Below are 17924 nucleotides of genomic sequence, written 5' to 3' on the forward strand. Positions count from 1 at the left end.
TGATCGCTTGATCGTCATGTAACTAAAAAAAATACCATGTAACAAACTTGATTGTTAAAAGAATTTTAACCATGTCAACAATTGGACTTGGATTTTTAATCTAAAATATAGAAGGATTAAATTTCTTAAAATAGAAGTAGGTGGACTAAATTTTAAATATACAAAAAGTATAGGGATTAGAGCATATTTTAACCATCTTTTAATTAAGCTTATGGCATTAATTAATTGGACAAATGAATGATTGGTGAAATATAGATAATCATCAAAATAATAAAATATTGATATTAAAATAAAAACAAAATTCAAAATGAAAACCTTTTGCTTTAATTATACATTGATATTTCCTATCACGTTTTTTACGGCTAAAGAATCTATCGGATAAAGGGTCAAATAAAGCATACGAAGGCATGCTTATGAAAAGAGAAGAAAATGTCCCCACAAAAACCTGCTTTTTTGTTTCCTAGTATCTACGTTATGTTGGCATGATGGTTAGGGTGTTATAACAAAAAATTAGTTTTCTATATGTACTGAAATGGACTGATGGATAGTGTGAGATATCTCTGCCAAGCTTCCAACCCAACGAGCTTTCGAATTACTATAAAATAGAGGAAATAAAACAGAATAAGCATTTAATGCTTAATAAGTTCGTATAATATGGAATTTAACTTACCGTTATTCACACATAAGATAAGCATACAAAACATATTCCAAACAACTTGGCCAAAAGCCTAAACACATATCCTTAACAATCATGTTAGTCATCTATTTCATATAAATATCATAAACATGTATGAGCTCACAAATAATCAAATTTCCATATTCATACAATTTCCTCATCATGTGTCCTTGTAACAAATACAATTATATCCATGTATTTCAAGTATATTTCCATAATAATTCGTCTTGAACTCAGATTGTCACATATCAGAACTTTACCCATTGAATCATTTAAAATATCGATGGATACACGGGTAGTACACACTAAGTGTACAAAACTGTAATCCGTCAATTCATATTCAGGAATGCTCATGTGAGCTATGTAACGGGAAGCTCATATGAGCCAGGGGCGTAGCCAGGGGGGCTGGCATGGGCCTCGTCCCCCCTAAAATGGAAAATTTTATTTTAGGCCCTTGAAATTTTTTAAAATTTTTAAATTAGAAAAGGTAAAATTGCACTTTGGCCCTCCCGAAAATTATAAAAATTCAATTTAATCCTTTACAAATTATAGAAATATAAACTATAAAAAATTAAAATTTCATCCGACCCCCCCTAAAAAAATTTTCTGGCTTCGCCCCTGATGTGAGCCATATAACGGGAAGCTCATAAGAGCCATAATCACGAAGCTCTGGAGAGTAATTGATCGAGAAACTCATAAGAGCCAGTTATCAGAAAGCTCTAAAGAGCCAATTATCGGGAAGCTCGCAAGAACCATATAATGAGAAGCTCATGTGAGCCAAATATCAGGACACTCGTAAGAGTTGTGGTGTGTCCGCAACACATGCGGAATCACAACCAAACGAGATGCTCAGAAGAGCTATTAACAAGAAGCTAGTGAGAGCCATATATCAATAAGCTCAAGAGAGCCAATATCGGGATGCTTATGAGAGCTAATAATGGGACGCTCTTGCGAGTTGTGGTGTATCCGCAACACATGTACGACCACAACCAATTCGGGGACCTTGTATCCATCGAATTTCGTATATTCAAATGGAACTTAATAATTGTCAATCAGCTTCGGTTATGTGATTAATTTTAGATACATGGCAATAATACAATCACATACATACAATTCAATTAACACATATAAATTCTCAATTAAATTACACAAACTTACCTTGACAATTTTACGTTGATTTGTTGTCTATTAATCTGATACTTTTTCTTTTCTTCGATCTAACTTCGTATTTGATCTATTCATATCCAATTAAGCCAAATAAGCTTACTTGAACTTAGGTTTTCCATCTTTTTAATTTAGGAAAGATGATAATATGATGATATTTTTATTATTTAATCATATATCATCTTTTATTATTTTAACTTTCCAATTTAGTCCTTTTCTTTAATGAATTTTCCAATGATGACTAATCATACTTATCTACTAACTCCACTAATTGGTCTATTTGCCATATAAGGACCTCAAATTTTGAATTCCATAGCTATTTGGTCCTTTTAGCTACTAAAATTCAACTTTTGCATTCTATGCAATTTGGTCCTTTTCATCAAATTAATCATGTAATCGGTAAAAATTTCCTAACGAAATTTTCATACGATATTTCTATCATAATGCAGACCATGAAATAATATTTAAATAATTTTTCTTCCAGACTCGGATTTGTAGTCCCGAAACCACAATTCTGATTTTACTGAAAATAGGCTGTTGCATGTATTATTTTTGGGTCCAATGCTATACATGTATTAGACAAAACTTATATATTTTGGTATAAAAGGAAACAATGTCTACCTACGGGATTTAAGGTTGATTTCATGAAAGTTGATTGCTAATATTATTAGTTATTTTTATCAAATAACTCTAAAACCCGAATAAAACACTAAAACGTTAACATTGCTACATTTAAGTACCAAAATGTATAAATTTTGTCAAATAAAAGTACCGCACTAGCCAAAAAATAACACAAGTATCAAATTAAAAAAAAAAGTATCGAATTCAAATGCCAAATTATATATGTTTTAAGCCTAAAGTAAAATACAAATAACTTTAAATTATTAAAATTATCATTGATTTTATTTGGAATATTTCGCATGATATCAAAGATTGAATTTTATTTTGTTGTTATTGCATTTCATACCAAATATTATTTTCGGATTGGTCACCTGTTATACTCTTACACTTTCACTTTCACTTAAATGTGATAAAAGTAGTGCTAATTGGTTTTAGATTTGGATGCTAACATCTGATCTATCATCAAACACTTGAATGGCAACGAAATTTATTCATACACGGTATCAACAGATGTAAAAAATGAGGAAAAGTATAGTGATGGAAGAAGCAGAGAAGAAGAAGATAATAAAATATTGAGTCTATACTCTATACTGTGTCTCTTTAAAGAAGGTATTTAGAAATATATATATATAAAAGGAATATTTTTTAAATCGGGTTATGATATATTTTATTAAATTGTATAAACAAACTTCATAGGCAAACTGTGAACTTTGATTTCGATTTTCTTACAAATTGGAATATTCAATCCAAGATTACTATTAAATCTTTGCTAAATGCTTAGTATGGAACCAAAGACAAAGTAAGAGAAATATTGAGAAATGATGGGCAAATCCCACTAAATTATTTGATGCAAACTTTTGGTTTCGAATCTTCGTTTTTTCAATCCCAAAGTTCTTAATTTGCTGTTCTCCAAAGAAAATAAGTGGGAAATAATTAATAAAAAAAGAATCTGAATGAAAGCTAATATAGACTTTTGATTGATTATATATGCATTGAAATCAAAATCTTTTTAATCAAGCAATAAAGAATTTTATTTCCCTCAAATAAAATTTCGAGTTTTTATTTTATGGAATAGGAGGATAATGCGTGTAGAAGCGTATTTTAATTTATGTCCTCTTGCATTGATAACAATATTCATGCCAATCGAGCTTTAAATTTAAAAAATAAAAGTAAATGATTAAATTCTAAATATAAAAAGGGTACAGGGACTTGAAACATACTTTAACCTTTATTAAATTATCGTCGTAAATTTTTTTTAAAATTTTTTTATAACACAAAGATTAAAAAATATATTTTTTTTACCTTATTTGATATTTTAATAATTTATTTAATCGAACTGTACAAACTAGTGGTTTGACTGGTTTAATTATCGATTTGATTCTAAAAATTTCGCTTAAAATATATTTTAATTTTTAAATTTTTACTCTATAATTTAACACAAACAAATAATTAATTAATCACAAATTGTAAAAAAGAAGGAATTTCTAATCAAAATAATGGTTTTTTCCCTATAAATGAAAAAGTGGTTTAGATATTAGAAAAACAACCAGCTCAATTTTATAATCCAATCCCCCATGGCTAATTATATTTTTTAATTTATTCCAATATCTTATATGAAATGTTATAATTTTTGTAAAATGTTTAATTTTTTTCAATTATTAAAGAAAAAGAAACTAATAATTTAATATGAAAATTATATGTTTATTATGATTAGGGAAAAGAATTTTATAATGTAAAATCATGTGGCATTATCCAATTAATTTATTCCTGAAAATTTCTCTAAATTATATATTTCAAAATTGTTGAAACAGCTACGAGGTTTGCTGGCCAACTAACCGAAGCAAATTTGAGGCATGAAACCAACTTTTTCAAGTTCAATAAGGATTTTTTAAAGAAATTATAGTTGTTGATGGATTTGTCATTTATGTATGACAATTATTCACAATGAGACTCGAACTTAGATACTCAAAATTCTAAGATTTTAAGTTTTGTTAACAATGTTAATACCTCGTTGGCTCAACATCGGAATAAAATTCATACAACACATTGAAACTAAACTATCATAAAATAATTTAACATGAGGAAAAAACTTATTTATTACACATATATATATTATAACATAATAGTTATTGCAAATTTACTCGAAAGATAAGTAAAATATCTTATAAAAAAATCTCTTCAAAATAAATAAAAAATTTTCCTGTTTTGCCATTAATAAGACATTAGAATGACTAAAAATTACTAATTATGATTAATTTTTGTAAATATGAGTTGGGTTCAATTTTGAATATTCAAAGGTTGAGTTTAGCTCGACCCGTTTTTTAATTTTTTTAATATATTATATTAAATTATTTATATATATATGTATATATATAATGTTAGTAGACTTAAATCACTTCAAAAATATTTTTTTAAATACAGATTTTTTATTTGAATTTAAATCCCTTCAAAAAAATTAAAAATAATACCTTAATTATAATAAAAAAATATTTTTTAACTTTTACCATGGTAATGTTAGGTGAAGCAAATGAGAATCAAGGATAGAAAAGTTTGTGTTTCTAAACCATGGTAGTTGGTATCATATTAGTACGACTCATACTTGTTGGTACATACTATTTTGGTCTTCAACAATACTAAATAGTTCAAGTTCTGTTTTGGTCAAGATGTCGGTTGTTCGAGTGTATTTCGACTCATTTTGATCAATACCAACTTATACGGTTACATATCGACTTATACTGATTGATGTAATATTTTATTTTTTATTTTTTTATAATTGATAAATTCACACTTTTTGGAAAGCATAAATACTAATAGTCTAATGTAACCAAATATATATGATTTAGTAGGTTCAAAAGGAACCATATAAATGGATGCATCAAACGAATTCTATTTGAAATGGCATCGTATACAAAAAAAAGCACAGAAGCCCAAAGTAAAAAATTTCCGTTGCCGGGACTTGAACCCAGGTCTCTCGGGTGAGAGCCGAGTATCCTAACCACCTAGACTACAACGGAATTTAAGTACTCTCGACATGTTAACCTTTATGTTGATAAACCAACATATTTCATTGGGTTAATGCACTATTTGCCCCCCAAAGTTGCACCCAATTATCACTTTGGTACCTAAAGAATATTTTGTATCATTTGGTGCCAGAAGTTTTCAACTTTTTTATCAGTTTACCCCAGCCGTTAATGGCGTTAAAAAATTTGGGTAACGTGGCCACTGAGGTAAAGTGATTTTTTTAATGCCATTAATGGATGGGGTAAAGTAATAAAAAGTTGAAAACTTCAAGTACCAAACTTGTAAAAGAATTTAGGTACCAAAGTAATAATTGAGGGCAACTTTGGGGGACTAATTTTCATTTCATGCTAATATCTTTGACATAAATCTCGAAAGATTTACATATGCTTAATTGTTGTTGGCTTAAATCACAAAATGGTACCTAAATATTTTTTTAGCATAAGTGGTACTTGAATTACCTCAACCATTAAAAAATATATATTTGCCAATCATTTTGCGACAATTAGCAATTTTTAACCAAAAAAACTATGAAAAAGTTAAATATGATTTCCTTCAATTTTTTTAAATAAACATATTTATCGCTTTTGTTCTTTAACAAGGATATCTTAGTTTTTTTTTTCATTATAGAAGCTCAGTCAACATTAACTATTTTATGCAAAGTATATAGAAAAATAACAAAAAATATTTATTCTCAAAAATTCGTAAATATAAATTTGGTACCTAAACTTATCCACTTTTCTTAAAATAATATTAAAGCTTTTTTTGTCCCAGATTAGTACTTGAACTTTTTTTCCGTCAACTAATTTGATACTTTTTTTTAGCACCATTAACTTTGGGACATATGGCAATATTAGACAACAACACGTGTCATTAATAACATCAAAATGATGTCATCATCTCAAAATTAAATAAAAAAATCATTAGTAAATTTAAATAATATATAATATATTATAAAATTTAAAAAACTACAAAAATGTATAAAAAATTTCTCTTTCATCTGAAACAAATCACGATTCCATTCCTCTTTTCAATTTTTTTTTTTCGTTTCTTATTCTTCTTTTTATCCTTTCTTCTTCTTATTCTTCTCCCTCTTCCTCTTCTTCTAACCTTAGCCACTACCATCATGAGTTGCCACCATCCATGGCCTTCTTCGACTGGTCCTACCATCAAAAACACTTCTAATTTTCTCTTCTTCTCAAATATTGCCTTGTATTTCCAAGAAAATCTATTTGCTTAATACTTGAGCTTTTGAAATTATACACTTCATGAGCCAAAGGCAGCACCAGCAGCACCGCTGCCAAGGCAGCAACAAGGAATTAGTTTTTTTGGAGTCTACTAAAAGTTCTCCAAGTCACCCCTAGAAATCAATGTTTAAAAAAGAAAAGAAGCTCATTGAAATCTGGGTTTTGTCACCGAAAACTGGATTTGGATGAGTTTTCGACGAATTCTTAAATTTTCTGTCATTAAAGTTTTTTGGGAAGAACACAAGAGATTAATATATTTATAAGTGTTTTTAACTTTTTTGTTTTGAATTTTCTAATTAAAAATTGTCACGTTGCATGAAATGATTAATTAAAATATTTTTAATGATTGGGGTAATTTGGGTAGCGAGGCATAATTTAAGTACCATTTTAGGTAACAGAGTATAACTTAAGTACCAACTTGAAAAATAGGGTATCGTTTTAAGTACCATTTAGTTTATTAAACCTTTTAAAAAGCAATTAATATTTTAGTATTTAGTCCCCAATACATGCAATACGGATCCAAATGAAGCCCAAACACTAAAATAACCCATAAATCTAAAATAAGCCTTCCAAGAAAACCGAACCGAAGCCCACCTTATCCTTCAAAGAACGTCGGGTCAAACCCCCAAAACCCTAATTCACCTTTTCGTCTATCCGCCACCTATATAGACGAACTTCAACCCTAATCTTCATTTTTACCAGCCTCCAATCCTTCAACACTTTTTTTTTTCTTTCACAAAATCGAACAGAGGTTAAAGTGACGGCGCCGATTGCCTGTCCGCCTTGACTGAGCTTCCGGCATCGTCTTGGCCCTCGATTTTGCACTTTAAAACCTTTTTTTTTACCACTAAACCTTTTTTGTTTTTAGAAATGGCAGTGAAACCCTCCAAGGCCGATAAGAAAATCGCCTACGACGCGAAACTATGCCAGCTTTTAGACGAGTACACCCAAATTTTAATCGCCGCCGCCGACAACGTGGGTTCTAACCAGCTCCAGAACATTCGTAAAGGTCTCCGAGGTGACTCAGTTGTTCTTATGGGGAAGAATACTATGATGGTCGGTTAGGATGCATGCCGAGAAGACCGGGAACCAAGCTTTTCTTAACCTTATCCCCTTGCTTCAGGTGCTTTAAAGTTTAAATCTTTCCTTTTTTTTTGCATAATATTGGGTTTTTTAATAGTATTTGATAAATAAATGAACTGTCTTTATGGGAATTTTTTGAATTAGGGTAATGTGGGTTTGATCTTCACTAAGGGTGACCTGAAGGAAGTAAGTGAGGAAGTTGCCAAGTACAAGGTATGTATCTTTATATATATATTGGATTTATATTTTCAGTTCTTTTCACTTATGGTACTTTTAATGGAAATTTAAAAGAACTGCATTTACTGTAATTTAAGAACATATGTACTTGATTAATATGTTCAGTGATAGAAAGTTGAGGTTATTGTTATGTAATTTGAGATTTGGTCCCTGAATTTGGAAATTTGATTAGGTTGTCCTGGTATGATGAGGAATATGATTGACAGCATAAATATGTTCAATTAACAAATTTCGACAGAAACTACTAAGGATTGAAATGATTAGACTAGGATTTTTAAATCAAAAAGTAGGATTGCATTTTTAACTTCTAACACATTGATCAAATCTCAAATTCTATACAAGTATTGGGTCTAACCTTACATTTTAACCTTTAGAAATTTTGCATGGTTAGTGAAAAATTAGTAAAAACAAGTTGCGTCGACGATACCTGTTTATATTATTTCTCATTGATAGAAACAACTTAATTTAGTAGAATTTGGAACTCAATGAAGGCTCCATATGTCTACTGTTGCATTTATGATTTTTTTGGGTCTCAAGCTGCTAGTTCATTTCTTAATATATTTTACTTGTTTATTTCTACCTATCTCTGATTTTTGGTCCAAATTTGTTGTTCATTTGGTCTTAGTTTGAACATTCGTGTTCCGGTGTTTGATCGATGATTTGGAGTTCAATATTCTAAATTGCTTCATTCTATTTGTTTTTGCACTTGTAAACGAATTCTGTTGGGTTTGATATTGTATTTTTGCACAAACAGGTTGGAGCTCCTGCTCGTGTTGGTCTAGTTGCACCAATTGATGTGGTTGTTCCACCAGGCAACACTGGGCTTGACCCGTCACAGACCTCTTTCTTCCAGGTAATGTCACAGTTCTGATTTTGCGTGTTCTACTTGTTTGAGTCAAAACTCAATTCTGATTGTAAATTTCTTATTACGTTTTAGGTGCTGACTGCTGAAAATTTCAACCAAGATTAACAAGGGTACTGTCGAAATTATCACCCCTGTCGAGCTTATCAAGAAAGGTGATAAGGTTGGTTCTTCTGAGGCTGCACTTCTTGCCAAGCTTGGAATCAGGCCCTTCTCATACGGTCTTGTCCTCCTATCTGTTTACGACAATGGCTCAGTCTTTAGCCCTGAGGTCCTGGATCTCACCGAGGAAGACCTGATTGAGAAATTTGCAACTGGTGTCTCCATGGTCACCGCATTGTCTCTTGCAATCTCATACCCAACTCTTGCTGCTGCACCACACATGTTCATCAATGTATACAAGAACGTCTTGTCTGTCGCAGTTGCAACAGAGTATTCTTTCCCTCAGGCTGATAAAGTGAAGGAGTACTAGGCGGTATGGAATTGTTTTTCTATCTCGTGTTTTATATCAGAATTCTCATATTAGTTTGAGCTAAATATTTGCTGCTGCATGCCAATCCAGGATCCAAGTAAGTTTGCGGTTGCTGTTGCTGCTGTTGCTACTGATGCAGGTGCAGCCCCAGCTACTGCCACTGCGGCAGCCGAGGAGAAGAAACCAGAACCCGAAGAAGAGTCGGATGATGATATGGGATTCAGTCTCTTTGACTAAGGTTGGATTATTATTTGTTTGGGTTGCAAGACTTATCAGTCACAATGGTGTGGTTAGATTATTTTCTCTAGTTTCTTTCTTGTGTACTTTGATTGCTTTTTAAGTTTGAAGAATTTTTAAGTTTATGAAGTGTTAAATTTGATTTCGGTTTACATGGTTTGAATTTTAATTTAATTTTTTTTAAAAAAATCCATAAAAATATGAACTAATGTAAAGATAAAATTACATTATAATTTTCATCAAGATATATAAGAAGTCCTACAAGACTTCTTCATGGCCAGGTCGGTTATATGTATAATATTCACACATTCTATATTTATTAAAGCTCGGCTTGGTCTAAAATATGAGTTTAGAATTTTGTTCAAGCTAGTTTATATTTGTAAATGGTTAATTCAAATTTATTTTAGATTCATCTATATTTAAAAAAAATTAATATATATTATTTTTAATTCAATATTTAATAATTTTATATATTTTTTATTTATTAAAATTTTATATATAATTTTTAATGCCTACATTGTAGTGGTAGTATTATATACTAAAGATTTAATTTTTATATATTATAAATTATACTATATAAAAACAGCATAACATAAAACAGTACTAAACGGACAGGGTTTAGGCCTTTAATTTTCAAATTTGAGCTTGACTCATGGTATAAATGTGTCATAATTTTGCAATATCCTTTCAAATTTTTGGTAGGTCTTTGGGCTTGGACAAATAGCCTGGTTTTTAGTCCCTTATAATCAAATTTGTTCAAAAATGAAACAAGCTCAAAAAAAAAGAAAGGATAAGGACCAATTTGTTGAAAGGTACAAATATGAAGGGCCTTTTTGATCTTTATGCCTTGAAATAGAAGTGATATCTATCTTTATAACATTATGGGATGAAAGCTAAATTAAAGAAGAAAGTTGGAAGAAGGAAGCACGTACCTAATTTTTATTCGATTTTGGTCCTAAAAGTCTGGCTATATGTTAGATGATTGTATTAAAAATTAAGTGATCCCAACAACTCAATTACGTTGTTGCTAATCATCTCTCAAATATTCTTTTGTGGGATACATCCAATGATTTTGATGCTTTTTGTTTTTATGGTTATTTTTAGGAAGGTGGTTTGACATTAAAATTGGGGTCGCATCAACAATTTATTAAAATATATTTGTTTGACCTTTCAATTTGGACAAATTCACACGAGTTAAATTAAGCACTAGAATAAAAATCTTAGCATCTCTTGACCTAATTTTAGATTTTACTAAATTTTTTTATATGAATAATTTTATCTACCCATGATGTGCCATAATCTAGTATTTATAATTTCTTTTTTAATCTCAAATTATGAGTATCTTTTTTATTTAAAAAAAAGGTTATCGTTTCATTGCGGTCAAATTCTGCTATTAAACCCTGTACTCTGTGTAAGTTGAGAATTTAGTACATGTATTTTAGTTCGATCATTTTCAGTGCTTGTACTTTTAGAATTTGAAAATCTTAGTCCTAACAAATGATTACTATTAAATTCATTAATTTAAGTTCTGTTTTTTTTTAAATTAATGTGTCAAACATATTATCACATGTGAAATGTTATGCCTGTTTGTTATTTTCGTATATTACTCGCAAAAAAATCAGTTAATGAATTTAACGATTGTCATTTCTATTAAGACTAAAATTTTGAAATTCAAAAAATATAACTATTAAGAATGATCTAATTGGTGAACGTGGATTAAATCTATAACTTTACGCATAATGCAAGATTAATAATATAATATAATCAAACAGATTTAACTATTACCGTTGGGTCTGAATTAAAATTTTAAAATTCGAAAAATATCAAAACTAAATTAAAATAAAAATACTAAATCCGTAATTTACACACAATACAGGTTCTAATACATTTCATAGTGGGTTGGAATAAGGCATTTGAAAAAGAACATGCAAGGATAGAGCCTTGGGAAATTGGCAAAGTGATGTAAGATTTTGTCTTTTTCTCTTCCTCCTTTTAAGATCTTTTTTTGAGTATTGGGATATACTCAACTTTGTAAAATCAATAGCATAATTCTCCAAAATCATTAAATTATTGGTTTTTGATTTGGTGTTTGAAGCATCATCATCCAATTGTGTGTGTGTATATATATAATAACATCTTTAGTCACATCCATTAACATTGAAGGACAATCTTCCTTTAGGATCCAAATTCCAAGTTCACTAAATTCAAACTCTCTACTATGGGTAAATTTTATATGTTTTGTTTTAGTTTATCAACTATTTTTTACATTTTGTAATATATAGAAAAAGAGAATTTGACTTTGACCCCTGGAAAAAATATTTAGTCCTTTTAGAAATAATAGAATTTATACATGGTAAAATTATATTCTAATCTTTTAAAATTTTATAATTCAATTTTAAGCGCCCCAAAAAATTTCTGACTCTATTATTGTCATGGATTGAGTAATAATATGATACGTCAACATATTTATCCAATATTAAACACTATTTTAATGCCTATAATTTTATTGTTGTTGCGGTTTAAAAGTGTTTTTATAATAATAATAATAAAAATATTTTTTGAAAATGTAATAGAAAAGTGTCGTGAAAAAGTGCGATTTGTTAATTTTTAGTGTTTACCATTGCTACAAAAAGTTGTGATTGAAAGTTAAAATATCTTTTTTGATATGATAGTGAAAAGTTTAAAATTAATTGATTTATATGATATTTAAATAATTTAATATAATAGTAAATGAAATATAAATTTTAAATACTTTTTAAGTAATTAAAATAAATTTCTTTGGTATTATTTGCAAGAAGCTTTGGAAGTAAAGGAGTCTTACGGTTTTCCAAGAGTTTTTTTTTTTGCTAATATATTATAGTCTTTATGGTGTTGGGCGAGTTACATTAAGTCGAGGCCTGGCAGGCCTAGTGGACCTAAGAGTAGTCGATGTAGGAATTGTAGGTAGAGTTCACCACCTACTGGTTTTTTTAAAATAAATGTTGATGGTGCCCGTAATCTGTCTTTGGGTCTTGCATCTTCAACAACAGTGGCTAGAGATGTGTATGGTAGGTGGCTTCGGGGGGTTGGGAGAAATATTGGAAGACGTAATGTTGAATAAGTTGAACTCGAGCACGGGATTTCAAATGGAAGGAGATTATCCTTGAGACTGATTGCGCTTAAATTATTAAAGGCATTCATGGTAGCCTTAAAGGTCAAGCGAATAAAGATATGATCTTACGAATCCAAGAACTGTGCAAACGTAAATGGCAAGTGGTCATTAAGTAGATTTCAAGAGAAGCAAATTTTGCTCCCCACATTCCGGTCTAATGAAAGAGTTTCCACTTGAGGCCCCGTATTTTTCATGTTACCTCTACTAAAATTGCTGATCAGATCTAATTAGATAATCGTTCCTTGTTATCTATTTCTAATGTTGTCTCTATTTATTTGTAACAATTCTCTATTATTACTAAAAAGAAAATGTTTGGGTCCCCAATAAGTTTTTAATTTGTTTAAATGTTTCTTTTTGGACACCATTTATGGATAAATGCCTATCCACTACTTGTTGAAACTTGAAACAAAGAACCAGACCGGTCGTACCTAGTTGTTTTTTCCTATTTTATATGTTTTTTTAATAATTTATTATTAATACTAGCAATTAACAATAGAGATGATCCATGCCGGTCTCTTTTTCTTTTTTCCTTTTCTTTTTTTTTAAATTATATTTATTTTTTTAAAATTGTTGGTAGGTTTATGATTTTCGATTTTACATAAATATATTAAATTTTATATAATGCAAATGTTAATAAATTAAAAAGCTATGTAAATATAAAATATTTTAAATATGATTATAGCATAATAATTGAAGACAATATAAATTATTCATTGACATGTTTATGCTATCGGTATTTTCTAAAGAAATTAGAAGAAAACTATCTCGAGTTAGTACGGTATTGTTATTGCGGTTGAGAAATATTTTTAAAATTTTAATTTAAGAAAAAAAGATATTTTTAAAAAGTGTTAAATAAAAGTGTGATTTGTATGATGTGAGATTAGTTAACGTAATGCTTATAAGCGATATCGATTCTAATAGGTTAAAATATAACATAGGTCCTTGTATTTTTAAAAATTTAAAATTTAGTTTTTTTTTATTTTTCATATTTTAAAATTTAGATTCAATTGTTAATACGGTTGTTGTTTTTGTTAAATTGGTTTGGTGTTATTTTGAGATTAAAAAAAATACTCACTTGGTAGCAATATAACTAAAAAAAATGACATTGTAATGAACTTGAACTTAATAAAATAATTTTAACAGTGTTAACAGTAGAACTTAAATTTTGGAATATGAAAAATAGAAAAACTAAATTGCCAGAAAAATAAAAGTACACAGACTAAATTCTAAATTTACAAAGAGTAAGGGATTTATGGTATATTTTAACCTAACATAAAAATAAAAATAAAAGGATTATAGTTTGGCCCCTCCAAAAATGCTAGAATTTTAATTTAGTCATTTTGAAACCATAAAAAAATATAACCAAATACAATGATGAAATTACATTTTAACTCTTATAAAAATATATAATTTAATTTCAGGTCCTCTCCATTAGACCTGTCCTTAGGTTAGGCCACCCAGCCCAACCTGAAGGAAACGTGAGAGGGTTTGAGTAAAATATAGACCCGAAAATGGGCTTGAGCAAAAAGTAAGGCTCGTTTAGGAAACAGGTCAAACCTCGAGTAAGGCTTTTTTGGCCCAAGCTCGACCTGAATTTGCAAAAATTAGAAAAAAATGCTTTTTTTTTGTGTTTTGTTTTTACTGTTTTGCTACTATTTTCTTGTTGTTTTCTCATTATTTTGTTGTTGTTATTTGAATATTATATAACTCTTGTTTTATTATTAATTTTGTTACTATTTTAGAAGCATTTGCTTGTTATATTTCACCTATCTTAATGTTATTTAAGTATACATAATTTTTTTAATTTATTTTTAATTTACTGGAAAATATTTATTTTAATGTTTTTAGTATTTTTATGTATTATATATATTTAAAAATTATATAAAAAAATTAATATAGGCCGACCAACTAGGCCTGACTTTTAACATTTTTATCCAAGTCAAACTTGAGTAATTTTTCAAGTCGAGCTGAACCCAGACCTAATAAATGGATCTAAAATTTTAGACCACGGGCTTGGGACATGGAAACTTCTACTCTCGATAGGGTGGGTGGTTGAGTTAAGCTCAACCTGTTTGAGTGGGTACCTTTTGCTTCCTTATCTTGTTTTTCTTATCCACACACCCTACAACACTTTGCTCCCACAATCTCTATCTGCAATTGTGAATGGATTTCCTCCTATTACAAACAAACATCAGCAAAAAATAAGGCAATGGCCACTACTACAGCAACCTGTTTTCACTTACAACACATACCATCATCACCATGGGTGAACAACACCAGCAGAATAACAACATACAAAGCATGGATGGATCATTAAGAGCTTCAAACCCCCAAACCCAAACATTCATTAAACCCGTGAAATGTAGTAGTAGTAGTAGTAGTAGCGGAAATGAGATAGGCATAGCCGATTTCATCGGTGGAGATCTATTAAAATTCGATTTAGGGCAATGGCTATCGGATGTAGAACAACACAAAGCCCTTGCTATTTACACCCCACACGAAGGTGGCTACGAGGGTCGTTACTTTACACGGCTTCGATACCAGGGTTACTATTTCCTCGACCTTACTGCTCGTGGCCTTGGTGATCCCGAAACTACACTCACTAAGATCCATCCTGTTTGCCCTGTATGCATATGCTTTCAATCCTCTCTATTATTTTAACTTTGGTGCTTTCTCTATTTACTACAAGTTTTTTTAATTAAATTTATAGCCTCATGTTGGGAAGCAACCAATAGCAAGGTGGTATTTCCCACCGGAAGTTGATTATAGGCTCCAAGCTTTGCCTCCTAATGCTAAAGGACTTATCGTCTGGGTAATCGAAGCCAAGGTATATATATTGAATTAGCATCTTTTTTGGGTTAAATTCTACTGTAATTTTTAAATTGGTAAGTTACAAAATAATTATCAAACTATTTAATTTTGTCTTTTTAGTCACCGATTGGCTAATGTAAAAAAAATAGAAACATTCAAAAATTCAAGATAATTAGGTAGCCATTTTGTAACATTTCATAGTTTGGTGACCAAAACAGAAAAAAAAAACATAATTGGGAGACTACTAATGTAATTTGCCCTTTGAAATTTTAGTCCTAACCCAAACAATAACATTTAAAATTGTTTTGGTTAAATTCAATTACTAATCATGTATTATGCGTACAGTTGTAGATTTAGTTCATACTAAGTTTCTATACTTTTCGAATTTAGAAATTCGAGCCTTGACGTAAACGGCAGTCGTTAATTATCGAACTGAATTTGTAGTGAGTAGTTTGTCGAAATAACAAATTGACACAACATTATACATATGATAATATGTTTGTCGCATCAGATTTTAAAAATAGTAAAATTTAACTTAATGAACTTAATAGTTATCATTTATTGTAAATTAAAATTTTAAAACTTACAAAGTACAAAGACTAAAAATAACCAAATTAAAATATAAGAATAATAACTTTTTTTTTGCCACCATGAATATAGTAACAGTGGTCTGTGTATAGGTTTTGTCCAAGTCGGAGCTACAATTCTTGCTTTGCTACCCACCCTCAGGCCAAAAGTGAGGGTCATTGCCGAGTGTGGAAACTGGTAAGGGCTGTTGATTTTTTCTTCTTTATAAACATCAAATTTATACATTAATTTTGATTTAATGTGCAGTTTAATACATAAATCTTGATTTAGTATAATTATATATATGAAACTTGAATTATGGTTCATTTATACATGAAACTTTCATTATGATTCAACTGTACACATTTAAAAAAATAAACACGTACATTTATTTTCATATTGGATTAATATAATTACTTGTGTATGCAATATATCAACGTAAAATGGTGCTAATTCAATAATGTTGTCAATGATTTATGAAAATTGAATCAAATAAAAATTTCATGTATAAAATTATACAAAATCAAAGTTCATGTACAATATTGCACATTAGATCAAAGTCATGTATAGCTTTGATATTTATCCTTTTTTTTCTTTTTTTATCTTGGCACATTCACTACTATAAAATCACACTTCCTATTTATTAGACTTGTTCATGGCCATGCTATCTACACAAACTAAACCCAAAGGCTCACATGAAATTTAGGAGTATTTCAATAAAAATATTAGAATCAAAAAATAAGTTCGAACAAATGAGTTATGCTTGTTTAAAATATGAGTCGAGTTTAGACTTTGTATGTTTAAACCCAAGCCGAACCCAACCCGACCTGACCTATTTTTCTAATTTGTAATATATATATTATATTATGTTTTCTTATATTATATAATTTATTACACATAAAAATTAAATCTATAGTAATATATATACCCTTATAATAGAAACATTAACAAAAATGTTAAGATGTCATATATAAATATTTTTTAAAATTTTAGAAAATATAGGCGGGTCTAAATTAGGATTGGTTAGTCATTTACAAATATAAACGGACTTGAACAAAATTTTAAGCTTAAATTTCAAATCGAATCGATCTTAAACAAATATAAAGTATGTTAATATCATACTCAAACTTCTCTATATACATTCCTATTTTCCAATTGAGTGAGTGATGATTTGGTTTTGTGAACACAGGAGAAAGTTCATGTGGAAACCACTCAAGGAAATTGCAGGCCTAACTGCTGAGGATGGAGCATGAATGACGAAATTGTAAAATATAATTTTTTTATTTAAATTATGTAATTTAGTTCTTTTTAGTTTTGAAACCCAAGAAAATAAGTAAAAATTAGTTGTTTTTGGTTCTAAGTCAGAGCAAATTTTTATAAGAATTAAAATATAATTTTACTGTTTTATTAGATTATAATTTTATAATTTTTAAAACATTAAATTAAAGTTATCACTATTGGAAGTCAAAATGTATTAATTTGTAATTTTAAAATTTTAAAAGGTTAAACATGCAAATTTCCATTTTGAAAGGAATGACCCAAAACTCCTTGGACGTGACTAAGTCTAAACTTCAAGGTTGTGTTCAGTATTTATCTATATTATCATTTAAATTCTTGAATAAGTTGATATCACGAGTCAGATTATGTCTATTGGTTATGTATATTATCATTTAAACCATTTATTGAGTTGTTATTAAAAGTTAATTAGACACTAACTCGATTTAAAAATTTCTAAATTATCCTTACATATTTGAAATAAATTATATTCTTACAATGGT

General features: G+C 29.3%; 1 non-coding gene and 2 pseudogenes across 3 annotated transcripts; 2 read left to right on the top strand and 1 right to left on the bottom strand.

Annotated features, from left to right (window-relative positions):
- Positions 1–5402: 5402 nt before the first annotated feature.
- TRNAE-CUC (transfer RNA glutamic acid (anticodon CUC)) lies at positions 5403–5475 on the bottom strand. Its single transcript has one exon. It is a non-coding gene; the product is annotated as a tRNA-Glu (tRNA).
- A 1766-nt stretch (positions 5476–7241) lies between these two features.
- Positions 7242–9769, top strand: LOC107943648 (60S acidic ribosomal protein P0-like; annotated as a pseudogene). The gene is made up of 5 exons (XR_005907352.1): positions 7242–7849; positions 7954–8022; positions 8801–8904; positions 8984–9383; positions 9471–9769. The product of XR_005907352.1 is annotated as a 60S acidic ribosomal protein P0-like (transcript).
- A 5014-nt stretch (positions 9770–14783) lies between these two features.
- LOC121212152 (NAD(P)H-quinone oxidoreductase subunit N, chloroplastic-like) lies at positions 14784–17551 on the top strand (annotated as a pseudogene). Its single transcript, XR_005907353.1, has 4 exons — positions 14784–15393; positions 15479–15595; positions 16260–16344; positions 17336–17551. The product of XR_005907353.1 is annotated as an NAD(P)H-quinone oxidoreductase subunit N, chloroplastic-like (transcript).
- Positions 17552–17924: the final 373 nt, after the last annotated feature.

The sequence above is a fragment of the Gossypium hirsutum genome, chromosome A13, assembly GCF_007990345.1.
Source record: "Gossypium hirsutum isolate 1008001.06 chromosome A13, Gossypium_hirsutum_v2.1, whole genome shotgun sequence".
Lineage (NCBI taxonomy): Eukaryota > Viridiplantae > Streptophyta > Magnoliopsida > Malvales > Malvaceae > Gossypium > Gossypium hirsutum.